Genomic DNA, 14244 nt, shown 5'->3' on the forward strand with positions numbered 1-14244 from the left:
TCTAAAAGAAGAACTGCTGGAAGATGCTGAAGACTCCTGGTATACAGATGGAAGTAGCTTTGTTCGACAAGGCGTCCGTGAAGCAGGGTATGCGGTAACCACTACAGATCGGGTAATAGAATCCGCAGCTCTTGCCCCAAATACCTCGGCACAAAAGGCAGAAATAACAGCTTTAACCCGAGCGTTGGAGCTAGCCAAAGACAAGAAGATTAATATCTGGACAGACTCCAAATATGCCTTTGGGGTAGTCCGTGCCCATGGAGCCATATGGAAAGAAAGGGGACTCTTATCCACCCAAGGGAAACACATAAAATATGCTGAAGAAATTCTTAAGCTCCTGGAAGCAGTGCAGCTACCCGAAAAGGTAGCGATCATGCACTGTGAGGCTCATCAGAAAGGAAATACCGCTCAGGAGTTGGGTAATGCCATGGCAGACCGCGAAGCCAAAAGAGTGGCCGTGAGAGGTGAAATAGAGGTACAGTCTTTGGTCCCAGGCAGTAAAATACCAATCGATTGTGAACCCAGGTATTCCAAGGAGGATTTGAAATTAATTGAAGACCTAGGTGGAACAATAGAGAAGGGTAAGTGGGCAAAGACCCCGCAGGGGAAAATAACAGTCCCATTTACATTATTATGGGCCACAGTTACAGCAGAACACAGAAAATCTCATTGGGGAAACGAGGCATTGTATAACTATTTAAGTCAACGTATGGTTGCCCGGAATCTCTATACTACTGTAAAACAAGTAACCAAGCAGTGCGAAACACGCTTACAAAATAATCCTAAGGTGAATTCTAAAATCCAGTTGCGACAAATAGGAAAAGGGAATTATCCAGGACAACAGTGGCAGATTGATTTTTCGGAACTTCCAAGGAAAGGAGGGTTCCGATATTTGCTAGTTTTAACAGACACCTTTTCAGGATGGCCAGAAGCATTCCCTTGCCAGACTAACAAGGCTAGAGAAGTAACCAAAACACTGCTACAAGAAATAATAGCAAGATTCGGAGTTCCGGCAACAATCTCCTCGGATAGGGGGCCACATTTTATTGCAAAAATAGTTCAACAAGTTAGCAGATTGTTGGGAATAGATTGGCAGTTACACACTCCATATAGACCACAAGCGAGTGGTCAAGTAGAAAAGATGAACCACCTAATTAAGACACAGATTGTGAAATGAGGGCAAGAAGCCGGACTGACCTGGCCACAGTCATTACCTTTAGCACTTTTAAGGATTAGAACAAAGCCAAGAACTAAAGAAGGGTTAAGCCCTTTTGAAATATTATATGGGAGGCCCTATACTCTACAAGTGGGTATGTCAACTCAGATAGGGGATGAAACGTTGTCAGATTATGTAATAAGCCTGCAAAAACAACTTCAGGAAGTAGAGAAACTAGTCTTGGGAACCAGAGCCCGAGGCCTTGATGGACCGGTACCTGATATTAAACCTGGTGATTATGTGTATGTAAAGTCTTTTACAGACTCATCCTTGAATCCGAAACGGGAAGGTCCCTTCCAGGTGCTGCTAACGACCCACACAGCAATCAAGATTAAAGAACAGACTTCGTGGATACATCACACTCGAGCAAAGAAAACCCCTCAACCACGCTGGGAATCCACATCTCTGGGACCATTAAAGCTCCGCCTTCAAAGACAGTAATAGGAGTCTTATTGGTCATGTTGAGCTGTGGTTTAGCTAACATCTGGGAACGGAAGCCAAGCAGTCCGTGGTATGGTAATGTTCACGTGCAACTAATGGAAAAGGTGGCTATGGCCATCAATGTAAATAAATGTTGGGTCTGCACTAACTTTCCTAAACACAGTTTTCAGACAGGAGTACCCCTAATAGGACTTCCCATTCCTTTCAATACCCCCTGGAGCGACCTTTGGGACAAACCTGATGAGCATTTTGTTGAAAATGATGTTGATCTGTAAACTTGCACAATAACTATCCCTATGTTAACAGAAAAGGTAAAATGCGTAACGGATCACAGAACAGGTCTCCCTGGCAACGTGTCGGTGGGAAAGTATCCCCACCGCGACTGGGCTTTCCAACTTCAGTTACGGAAAAACCAAGAGAGGTATAGGGAAAGGTATTGGAAAGTTCCCAAAGGGACGGGATGGTATTGGTTATGCAGAGATATCGCTCTCAAGGCTCTACCTCCCTGGTGGACGGGCTCTTGCACTTTAGGGGTGGTATCCCCAGACATAAGGGTAACAACCCATCTAAGTGGAATGGGTTGGATGAGATTCCCAACTGGAAGACGGAAGAGAACCATTGAGAACCCTTTAGTTAAAAGACCAACCGCATTTCATTCCTTTGTAAGATGGTTAATTCCTATGCTAGGGGTTAGTGAATTAGAAAAGGCCATAGGAAATATTTCAGGAGTTATTGAAAAGATTGGGAATGCTACTTCGGACGCAATACAGACCCTACAGGAAGAGACGTCAGAACTCTCGAAAGTAGCAATACAAAACAGGATGGCTTTAGACATGATGCTGGCCTCTCATGGAGGTGTATGTGCGGTGGTAAACTCTAGTTGTTGCACATACATTGATGCAAGTGGGCGGATTTCCCAGGATACTGAGAATATCCATCAGCAAGGTACAATACTACATGAAATCACTAAGGATAATACTTCCTGGGGATTTGAGGAAGTATGGCATACGCTAACATCATGGCTCCCAAACTGGTTATGGTTAAAGAGACTGTTTATAACAATAAATGGAGTAGTAGGGGAATGTATCTTAGCATGCTTGATGATACAAATTTGTGATTGTTGTACCACAATGAGATACAAGATGACCTTTTGAAACTGAATAAGAATTTCAAAAGGAAAGGAAAGGAGGGAATGATATATGGTAGTTGATATATATTCCAGATGTCAATTATATTTTGTAGTTTGTAAGCAATAAGTAGGTATAAGCAGAATATATGGTTTCCTTTAATGAGATAAGACATCCTGCAACTCAAGTAATTAAAGGACGCGTAGATAGATTTGTGAGAACACAGGAAAATAGACATATGGACTCAAGGACGAGAGAAACTAAGAATGCAAGTAAGAAGATAAGGGGTGGTTTGTTGGCATGAGAACAGCACTTTGGAGGTCAAAGATTATTTGGCATGAAAGATACAAGAAGAACAAAGGAAAAACAGAAGTTTAATATCAAAATATTGAAAAGGGTAAAGAACGGTTAAGCGAGGAAGAGGATGATAAGACCCCCGAAGAACACCTGACGATGACCCAAGGCAACAACTGCGACTGCGCAAAGGGCATTTGCATATGTTAATTATTTCTCGGAAATGTAATGAATATGTATAAGGTTTCCGGGAAATATAATGAATATTCACATCACACATGTATTTAAACTTCACTGACGAGCTTTACGGTGTGCACGATAGGTGGAGCGATCCCCCGAGTACCCAGTGCTGAAATAAACATGCCTGCTTTATAACTCACTCTCCGAGTTGTAAAGTTTGCTCCGCGCGTCACTGGGGGGCTGCTCTAAGGTCTCCCCGGAGCCTTCTCTCCTCCAGGCTGAACAACCCCAACTCTCTCAGCCTGTCCTCACAGGAGAGGGGTTCCAGCTCCCTCATCATCTTTCTGGCCCTCCTCTGGACTCGCTCCAACAAGTCCACGTCCTTCTTACGGTGGGGGCCCCAGAGCTGGACGCAGTACTGCAGCTGGGGTCTCACCAGAGCGGAGTACAGGGGGAGGATCACCTCCCTCAACCTGCTGGTCACGCTGCTTTGGATGCAGCCCGCGGTACGGCTGGCTTTCTGGGCTGCAAACGCACATTGCCGGCTCACGTTGGGCTTCTCGTCAACCAGCACCCTTCTCTGAGTGGGTCCTTCTCCGCAGGGCTGCTCTCAACCCACTCATCGCCCAGCCTGTATACGTGCTTGGGATTGCCCCGAGCCACGTGCAGGACCTTGCGCTTGGCCTCGTGAACGCCATGAGGTTCACACGGGCCCACCTCTCAAGCCTGTCAAGGTCGCTCTGGACGGCATCCCTTCCCTCCAGCGTGTCGACCGCACCACGCAGCTTGGCGTTGTCGGCAAACTTGCTGAGGGTGCACTCGATCCCACTGTCCGTGTCGCCGACAAAGGTGTTAAACAGCCCCGGTCCCAAGACCGACCCCTGAGGAACACCACTCGTCACTGCTCTCCACTTGGACATCGAGCCGTTGACTGCAACTCTTTGAGCGCGACCATCCAGCCAATTCCTTATCCGCCGCGTGCTCCATCCGTCAAATCCACGTCTCTCCAATTTAGAGACGAGGGTGTTGTGCGGGACAGTGTCAAATGCTGTGCACACGTCAAGGCAGGTGACATCAATTGCTCTTCCCTTAGCCACCAAGACTGTAACCCCGTCATAGAAGGCCACCGCATTTGTCAGGCACAATTTGCCCTTAGTGAAGCCATGTTGGCTGTCTCCAGTCACCTCCTTATTTTCCACGTGCCTTAGCACACTTTCCAGGAGGATCCACTCCACGATCTTGCCAGGCACAGAGGTGAGACTGACTGGCCTGTAGCTCCCCGGGTCTTCCTTTTTCCCTCTTTAAAAACAGGGGTTATGTTTCCCCTTCTCCGCTCAGTGGGAACTTCCCCCCACCGTCACAATTTCTCAAATATGACGGATGGTGGCTTAGCCACTTCACCCGCCTGTTCCTTCAGGACCCGCCGATGCATCTCATCAGGTCCCATGTATATAGTCTGCTTTTAAGTACATACATCGCTATACTTGCCATCGACTGTATTTCCTACCAATCTCTACACCAAATACATGCTGAAAAACTAAGTCACTCTATTAAATCTTCAGTCGCTGGACAAAGAATAAGCATTAAGTTTAGTAGTGTTCCATAACAGTGATTCAAAAGGGCAAAATAACCGCTGTGGGTAGGGTTTAGATGGTCTACACTCTACCCAGTAAAGTGTTTGTTGCTTTTTTTCTGAACAGTGCTTTTCTGAGGATAGACCAATGTTGACAGTCTCTCAGAAAACCAGTTTTAGGATAATAAAGGATAAGGATGCAGCAGCCTTTTTCTCCAAAGAACAGCCCATCCCTCCAGTTTTTCAGCACGTAATTTCTCCTTTTCAAAACCCCTGCATGAGAGCAGCCTGCTTTTCAAAGGGCCAACCACCACGTCTCATTGGTTTGGAACATGCTAAAAGCTGTCAGAGGAACGCAAAGAGAGAAAATGTTCCTGTAATTGTCACTTCTCTCAAATATAATGTAATCAGCAGTACACAGAGAATAACGTGTTTAAATTTTACTATTTTACAATCACACACTGAGGTCACAAGGAACAGTTAAGTTATAATCAGCAGTGAACTAGGGCTTTTTCAACAGAGAACTTTTTGTTCTCAACATGGATAACTATTTACTTCTGTCTCGTTCTAAGAGCTGCGGAGTACTTAAATGTTGTAGGTGACAAATGTCACAGCTAAAGCAGTTGTTGAATCCAGATGACAGCCAACGGCCAAATCCAAATGAATTTGGTTAAGAAATCTGCTACGAGAGACACAAGTGCCTTACGTTTTCCCACCCGGAGTAGTAAGCCCTTTTTGTACCCCCAAATCTGGCACATTCTCCCTATTCCCACTGCCTGGATTTTGTCTTCCTCCGTTCCTACCTGCCATCCTCTGCACTACACCAACACTGCTGCAACCCAAAGTTCTTGCAGCAATCAACTGCTTCTTTATAATCCCACCTTTCTTGTCCACTGCCATTTAAACAGACTTGAGCCCTACAGGCTCACTGTTACCCCAGTGTTTTTGCAGCTTCTTTTCATCCTCAGACTTTCATGTTTCTCCCCTCAGTCACTGGCAATTGATCAATATTCCTCCCGGTCTCTTCTTTTCCATTCCAGCTATGCCACCTGCTCACAGTTTCCCAAATACCATCTCCACATGGAGGACAAAAGAAGAGTAAAGCCCAAAGCTCTAGCCACCAGCATCAAACACCATCTCTGTTTGTCCCATTTAACTCTGAATGAAAAGTCATTGTTCAGGAAAAAGATCTGACCGCACATATGGGTAGAGGGAGCACTCAGCAACAGCTTCTGAAAACACTCGCATGGACATCAACAATGTTCAGTTCAGAGGCTTCTTTAATATTTGAGGCAGTATCAGTTCAGAGTCTGATTAACTACAACACCGAACTGTTCCAAAATACCAGGAAAGGGCTAGCATCTACTTGGATTCAAAAGCTTCCAGTTTCTGCGCGTTTTGAGAAAGCAGCATTTATCTGTTCTCAGAATAAGGGAAACACAGAAGGTGGCTCTTATGTCACAGCTGGTATCTTTGTATTTAGTAGATCGAAGGGGACTTTTCAACTTAAAAGATTGGAAAGTTTCATTAGAAAGTACCTCTTGTGTGACTTATCTTTTAGATCCAATAACAACAGGTCACCACTGCTTGCAGCAACCTCAATTGTCTTGCACATCTCTCAACCAAGTGGGGGACCGGCCTGACATCATGTGTTACAAAATCAGTCAAAGGAATCACAAATTCAGCTCAGACAACTCAAATCCTCTCTGAATAGTCTTTCTTCATGTCAGATCCATGTGTTTGGTGGTACACTGAAACTTAATTAAGGTTGTGGTATCTGCAGGAAGTTCTAAGACTCGTTCACTAATTTGGAATGCCACCAAGAAGCCTCCTCTATTTTGATCAATGCTACTTTCTCTCTTCTCGCCCGTTTTCATGCTACTTCTATACCTAAAGTCAGCAAGGAGCATAAAGAAGATGAAAACCAGAACTAAAACAACCAGTTCAAGCAGGGAAACAAGGGAGAAAGAGAGTTGAAAAATAAATGAAAACAAGTTACTTTAGAAAAAAAATTACAAGGTTTTTTGTTATAGATGCTTCCGCACGCTGATAGCTCTTTTCAACACATTTTCAGTAATTTTTATTTTCTGATTTACCAGTGCTATAACTAATGTGAAAGAGGAAAAAAAAAGATAGAATGAGAATTAAAAAAAAAAAACAAAAACAAACAAACAGAAAAACCAAAAAAAAACCCACCACAACAAAAAAAACCCACCACAACACAAAATGAATGGCAACCACCCTTTAAAAAAAAACCAAAACCACAAACCATTGTTACACCAGAAGGATTTCTTCTTGTTTATTCAAAAAGAATATAGGAAAAGAACATGACTAGTATTCATGTTCCTATACGATGGTCCTGCTCTTTAGAATATTGCCATTAAGAAAATTTACTGGTGGAAGTAACAAGGGCAGAGATACCTCTAAATCTGCTATTAATATGGATTTGACGGCAAGAACTAGACTCGTACAGTCCAAATTATTCATGTGCTTTTACTTTCTACAGAAGAAAGCGTGACAAAGTTTAAAAATTGTTTATCACTTTCAATAGGTTTTATGGAAATTATACATACAGGTACACAGATACATGCTTGCATCTAGAAGTGGCAAAGAACACTTTACAGAATCATTAAAACTACTTACAGATGGAATAACACTACCTTTTAATGAACGGAGACAGCCAAGCACAAGAGAAACAGGATACAAGGTCAAATATGAACAACTTATTGATTACATTATCTTCATCCTCTCAACTATCAAAATCCTTCAAGTGAACACTTGAAGTGCTTACGTATTATCAAAGATGATGAATTCACCACCTTCAGCTTAGGTATTCCTAAATAGATGCACTGTGACAATTTCAGCAAAACCACCATTGTAACTCCAACTGAAACAAAAACCACACCACTCATTTGTGCGATAAATACGACCAACTACCATGTAGCTCATCTTGTCACCTGCCAAGGAGCACAACCTTCCGATAGTCACCAGCAACATTAACATATTAGGAAAAAAATGAAATCCATCAACTGGTTTCACAGTATAACTACAGTAATAACAACTGTCAGGTTTGTTTTCATTAGACTAAATAAAAATAAATTCAGTAAGCAAACGGTGTGAAAGCCTGGACTTCTGGGCCCTGACCAGCCACAAAAGAATAATTCAAATCCTACTGCTCATCAGAAATAGCCGGTGTTACACTGTCAAGCATACGTGCTTCACAACCAACTTACACACCACAGCACTAAGTTTACAGCTGTGAAGGCCTGGGAGGAGGAAAAGAATTAGTCAAAGAAACTTTTTCCATGCCGATTCTTTCCTAGCAATGTTCAAAGTCTACTTCCCCCAACAAGCTCTGCGACATAAAGCAGCACTGCAGAAAACCTTCACTTTCAAGAACTTACCATGGTAACATCAAGGATGCTGAGGCGGCTGTGGACGCTGTCTCCTGCCAGCACCTCCTTGACACCCACTTCTGTTCCACCCTGCAAGTGTAGGACAGAAGATTGCTGCAGGCTCACAGTTGCATATTTGGCATATATGGAGCATTTCAGAAGGCCCAACTTGCTCTCATTCTCCCAGATACTCTGAGCGGCCCTAAAAGAAACGGTCCCCCATGGTAACTCGGATGCTTGTTTTCTCTCTGCTCTGATGGAAATGTGCTAATTCAAACCTCCAAAGTTGTCAACCACCGTCCTAAGAGCGATAAATTAAAAGAAACTAAAAGCCAGGCGTGTCTAGGGGGAGATGTGACCTGCTTGTCTTTGCTACGTAACAACCAATAAAAAAACAGCTTCCTTCACTCTGAGACAGAATTAGCTCCCTTTATCAAGGCATTACGTGTCAAGAGGTAGTACAAAGCAAAAAACAGCAAAGTGCAAAAATATACAGAAAACAGCAAATTTGGCATAATTTACAAACACAACCCCCCCTGCATTTTCAGCCATCACTAAACTGTTCACGTGTTAAAGCTAAACTCAAAGTTCACTCTGGAAGAAGGGGGGAAAAAAAAAAATCTAAATTGCCAGAAGGGATCGCAAGGACTAGCACTCAATGCTTAAGACTCACCCATAAAACAAGCCATCATTTATTTTCCTTGTCTACCCAAGAGTGAATCTGAATCTTCCACCTCCCAGGCGGACCCGCTAACTACCACGCTACAATATTATGGAGTGAAGTGTACTCAGTCTCTCCTGCTCCGTACACCTAACTATTTTCTATAACTACCATCCAAAAGAAGAATGTTTCCAACCCTGTGCAAAGCCCCTCTTGCACCCTTGTCCTCCCGCAATAACTATGCAACTAGAGTATGAGAGCACATTTCAGAAAGCCTGATCGGCATTGTGTTTTGCTCTCTCATCTAAGACACGGAGGACCACAGATAAAAACTTTGATCTTTATAAATATCATGGCCCTGAAGGGTTGGAAGTAATCCTTTCTAAATCACTACGATTCAAATGTCCAAGTTTAATCAGTGCTTAATGATTCATGCCAACCTATATGCTATGCCAACAGATTTATCTCAAGAACCGCAGATCGGTTTGTTCTTACACTTTCTTGAATGCAAACTTCCAGCTTGCCATCCTGCACAACGTAGATGCTGTCATCCAGCTGCCCAGGACAACAGATGTATTCACCTTCATGCAACTGCACAAAAAACATCTGCTTGCACAGTTCCAGGAAAAGAGGTGTCTCAAAGTGGCCAAGGACCCGGCAGGAGAGAAAACGCAAAGGGAAACCTAAAATCGCCGCTGCCCTTGGAAAATCCTTCCTAAATTTGCAAAGCCCCCAGGCACAAATAGCAGAGCAACCCCAGAGTCAGTTGTTGCATGGCAGTCCAACAGCATGGCAGAAGGAGCAGAACTCCCCAAGACAGCAGTGCAAAAGTACTGTGAGATGCCAAAACCTGTAAATACTGGAGGTCCTTTTTGAGTAGCACTCTGAGCAATGCCAGCAGGCTCAGAAGGAAATCTATCCAGTCTTCCTCAAGCAAACACCAGCATGGCTTTGGAAGGGGAAGAAATGTAAGAACCTGCAAGATTCACACATTGCACGAGAAAAGTTACCCTATGGAACTTTCCCTTTTAGAACAGTTACCCTGTCCACATAACCAGAACACGCGAGAAATACTGAAAACAAAGGGAAAAATGCCTGTCACGTGCACATACTTGTAAGTTTGGAATATTCCATCTCCTGCAGGTAACATGCAAGTGGAGTCCTTCGATATTGGAACTAGTCGGTCACTACCAGGCAGACAGAAATACGCGTCTTAAACGTGATCATTCTGTGCACAGCACCAGAAGGGCCCTCCACGTAGCTCCAGTAGATCACACTTAACAGGATCAATCAATCAAATTCTACTGCAACATCGATTAGTCATAGGAGATCAGAATTCCACAGTAGAAAGTTTAGATGACTTAAACAGCAGTTTTATTAGAGTATGTATGACCTTCAGGACTAAATTATATCATAATGGGGAGAAAAATGAACATACACAAACAAAGCCAAAATTACAGATCAGAAGAGCTCATCCTCTTTGCTGCCTCAGCATATTTAGCCCCGTGCTGAACAGGCAGAAGGACTATCCCTTCTTCTCAACCTGCCAAAGAGCTGTGGGGATTAAGCTGACTTGGATTCCATTTGCAACCTTTTCGGCCAGAGAAGTTAAAGATTCTGCAGTTCAGAGAGTTGTCTATATGGTATCCAATTAACATTTACCAATTCCGATGCTTTTCTGTACCAAAAACTTGTCTGATATAGTCTAAAGGGAATTTTAAAATGCACTAACAGAAATCTGTTCATGTTAGAATAGCTTTATTATCACTAGCCCTGAATTTAGGCCACTAATCTACATCTTTTTTCTGGGTTTTGTTTTGCTTTTTTTTTTTTTCCTAAAAACACACTCAACTATTTTCTTAACGTTTCTAAAAAATTAGAAGTCATTTATTCTTTCCTCATGCTCAGAAGAATTTTCAGTCAACTGCTTAAAGACTCTGACCATGCACTGATAAAATTTAAGACTTGCCACAAACTGCCAAATATTTAGATCACTTGAACACCCGCCAAAACCAAAATCCAAACTTATCCTTCCATTCAACATTACCTAACGTTTCTAAGCCTGTATAGGACTTCCGATGGCAAATGGGAATGCTTTACATCAAATTCAGTCAGATCTGGCTCTAGCAAAGGAGGCGGCGGTTCTTTCGGCTGCAGAGTTGCACATTCCCTATTAATACACAGAATCCTACAGAGAAAAACACAGGTCAGAAAGTTCAGGAAGTCTCCTCATTTGTCTTAAGTATGGGCTGAACACTGACACCATAGGCTGACTGCAATACTAAATGCACACCATGCCAAGTTACCCATTATCAATTTGATAAAACAGTAGCATTCCACCCTCCTGCCTTTCTTCAGCCAAACTAGAGACAGTGCTGTTGTGTGCACAAACCACTCCATTTCGACAACCTTCCCAGCAAAATGCTAGGCTGACGCACAGCTGACAGGACTTGGAAAAAACAGCAGCTATGGAAAAGTGCTATATGCTAGGGACAGGCTCCACATGACAAACAAAACACCCACAAAACCAGCCGCTAGGGCATGAATTTTCCCTTTCCCAAAAGCCCAAGTACCTTTTAGCCAAAGATAAAACTTTTGCCCGCTTCCGCATCCTTTGGCGAGGCACAGCGTTCCCAACCAGAGAGTTTGGAAGAGTTGTAACCCAGGAGGAAATAATGAAAACAAAAACATTTACTAAAAACCAAAACAGGCCAAAAAACCAACCCACTAGTTCCAACCCTGCAAAGGCTCCAACTCATCTACCAAGTCATTAGAGCATGAGCAGAGTGAAGCACTCGTATAAGACCTTGGAGGACTGGAACAACATCTGTTTCAGGATCACTTTCTTCCTAGAAAGCAAGTGGAGTACACTTTGATTTTAAGAAGCAACTACTACAGTGGTAATGGATGGTAGAAGGGAAAAAAAAAAAACCCTTACCTATACAGTTCTCACTCGGGAACATTCAACATCAGGCAGACGAGCAACATTTAAAGCTCCAGTAGTACTGCGGCGGTCTGTGCTGCTGACACACTAGGGCCTGCTTCATTCTTCAGCTGGTGACAAACAGCACCACTGACATGCAGCAAAGCTTTTACTTGGTTTTAATAGTTACTAAGTGCCACCTTCTGCAGAAATGCAACAACTGCAAGACCGAGAAAACACCTCATTAGTTACTTTCAAAACATTACTAGTTCTCCATTTGGTTCTCACAGAGTAAAATCCTAGGAAGAAGCTTCTCTCACAAAAGAAGTCTTTAATTAGTTTGGAGGCTCTTTTTTTTTTCTTTTTTTAAAAGCAAAATCTTGGTATTTTATCAAAAAGACATGAAGTACAATCAACAGCAGTTAGTTTGTAATATTCTATGGCTTATTCAGGAATAAAAGCAAAAAAAGCAAGGTCTAAAACCCCAAAGCAAAAACTACCTGAGATGCTTTTACCACCTGGAATTCTAAGCATCCTTTACTCATGTGTGTTACATATAAACAGCTGAATATTAAAATTACAAAGTTGCTGGCAACACACACAATTTCCTTTCATTGAGGGCTGTTTTGGCCAAGTTCTACATCAAGGCTGATCTGCAACGCAAAAGCAAGGTTCAGGGAGTAGTCTCCTCCCTCCACAATGAAACAGAGCTCCAAAACCGGCACAGTGTCCAATTAAGGCCAAGTATTTGAATTCACCTCAGCGAAGTTCAGCAGCGTGTGAGACAGAAGGCTGCAGCAGTGCACAAGAGAAAGCGCTCCTCGACAAGCAGTTATTTACCTGTGCCTTATTTTTCTATAGATGTTGGTGTTCAGTGCCCTGGCAAGGTGAGTGCACACCTGGACTCGAGCAGGTTACCCCGCAGGGCACAGTGAGGACCCCCCCAGCCACGCTCTGCCTTTGGTCCCAAAAGGGGCCAGTCCCATTCCTGCCTCGCAGCTCCCCTGGGTTGGGGAGCCCACTGCACCCACACCCTGGCTCTGACTCTGCAGGATAGAGGGCAGGGAGCACTTCTCGCAGGCAGAATTAAATAGCCTTTTTCCTTCACTAACCATTTCTATTTACCGTCATTCATTCAACAGATGACTACCAGCAAGCGAGAAACGTTTGCTACTCTGAAAAGGGGTCAGAGTCCCCACCTGAGCAAGAGGCGGCTTTCCAAAGTCAGCCTTTATCAACAGCATCATGTATACTAAAACTGCACGTGCAGGTCCAAGAAGCTGCTACGTAAATTTTGGTATGGGAAGCGTTGAGTAAGGAAGTCACCTCGACCTCTAGGACCTATCGCACAAGCTTGCAACAAAACCAAATGCAAAATCTCTGCGCTGACATAGCCCCTCATGACACCTCTGAACAGATGAGTTCTTTTGACCACGGTGGTACTGTCAGTCAGAAGAAAAACAAGTCTCACGTTCCACATACACTAAGTAGCTTCAAGGGATGCATGTATTTTGCGGAGAAAGACGGGAAGATTAATCTTCTCAGTTAAATGAATTCCAGGCAATCAGCGCTGAACACCCAGCATACCTACTAAGATTAACCTAATCCATTAAAGGAAACGTCTGTCTTCAGATTTCCTCAAGACTTCTTGTTGCGATTCCCCAAGAAAAGCTACTTGCAAAGATAAAAGTAAAAAAGAAACAAACAAACAAAAAAGGAAGAAAATATCAAACAGGCAGCCATAGCCTTGAAGGATTTAACCAACTGATGCAGAAACAGATTCCTGACTGATGGAAAATTCTTGAGGAGACCTTTCGGAATAATACAACAGGAACAACATCAGGACAGGAACCTGAGGGCACAGGTGGTATTCCTTGTGACAATCCAAGGCAAAGAGGTCAACCTTGGGATAAACCCCTCTTCAACAGTCTCTAATGAGACAGTTTCACAAGTCCTATTTGCAACTGAGTACAAGAAAACAAGGGCTCATATGCTGAAGCGCTGAGTGCTCTTCACAGGTAGGCTGCAGAAGGGTAAATTCGAGTATCTGCTCCGCAGATAGACTCACATGGGAAAGAAGGTGTCAGCTTTGACTGTAATGGCAGTGCTGGAAGTCATTATCTGAAAAGGACAATCCTGAATATAGGCACTGAATATCTGGAATATAATCCTAAACACTGAGAAAGACAGAGTACTGTACATATTTAAACAACCACCAACTCCACAGATGAGTTAGATATTCTCTGATTTATTACTACCCTCATTGTCAGCAAATTTTCTTGAAAGAGGTGAGGTTTGGCCAGAAAGAGAAGCTATTGCTGTTCCACCAGCAATTCAGGCAGAACCCCAGGAGCTCTGAAACGTCCCCAAAAGTCCAGTGAAATGTTACAGGTTGAAGGCCCTGGGCCAGGCTAAGCAAGTGAAGTATTGCAAA

The sequence above is a fragment of the Harpia harpyja genome, chromosome 15, assembly GCF_026419915.1.
Source record: "Harpia harpyja isolate bHarHar1 chromosome 15, bHarHar1 primary haplotype, whole genome shotgun sequence".
In the NCBI taxonomy this organism is placed as follows: Eukaryota; Metazoa; Chordata; class Aves; order Accipitriformes; family Accipitridae; genus Harpia; species Harpia harpyja.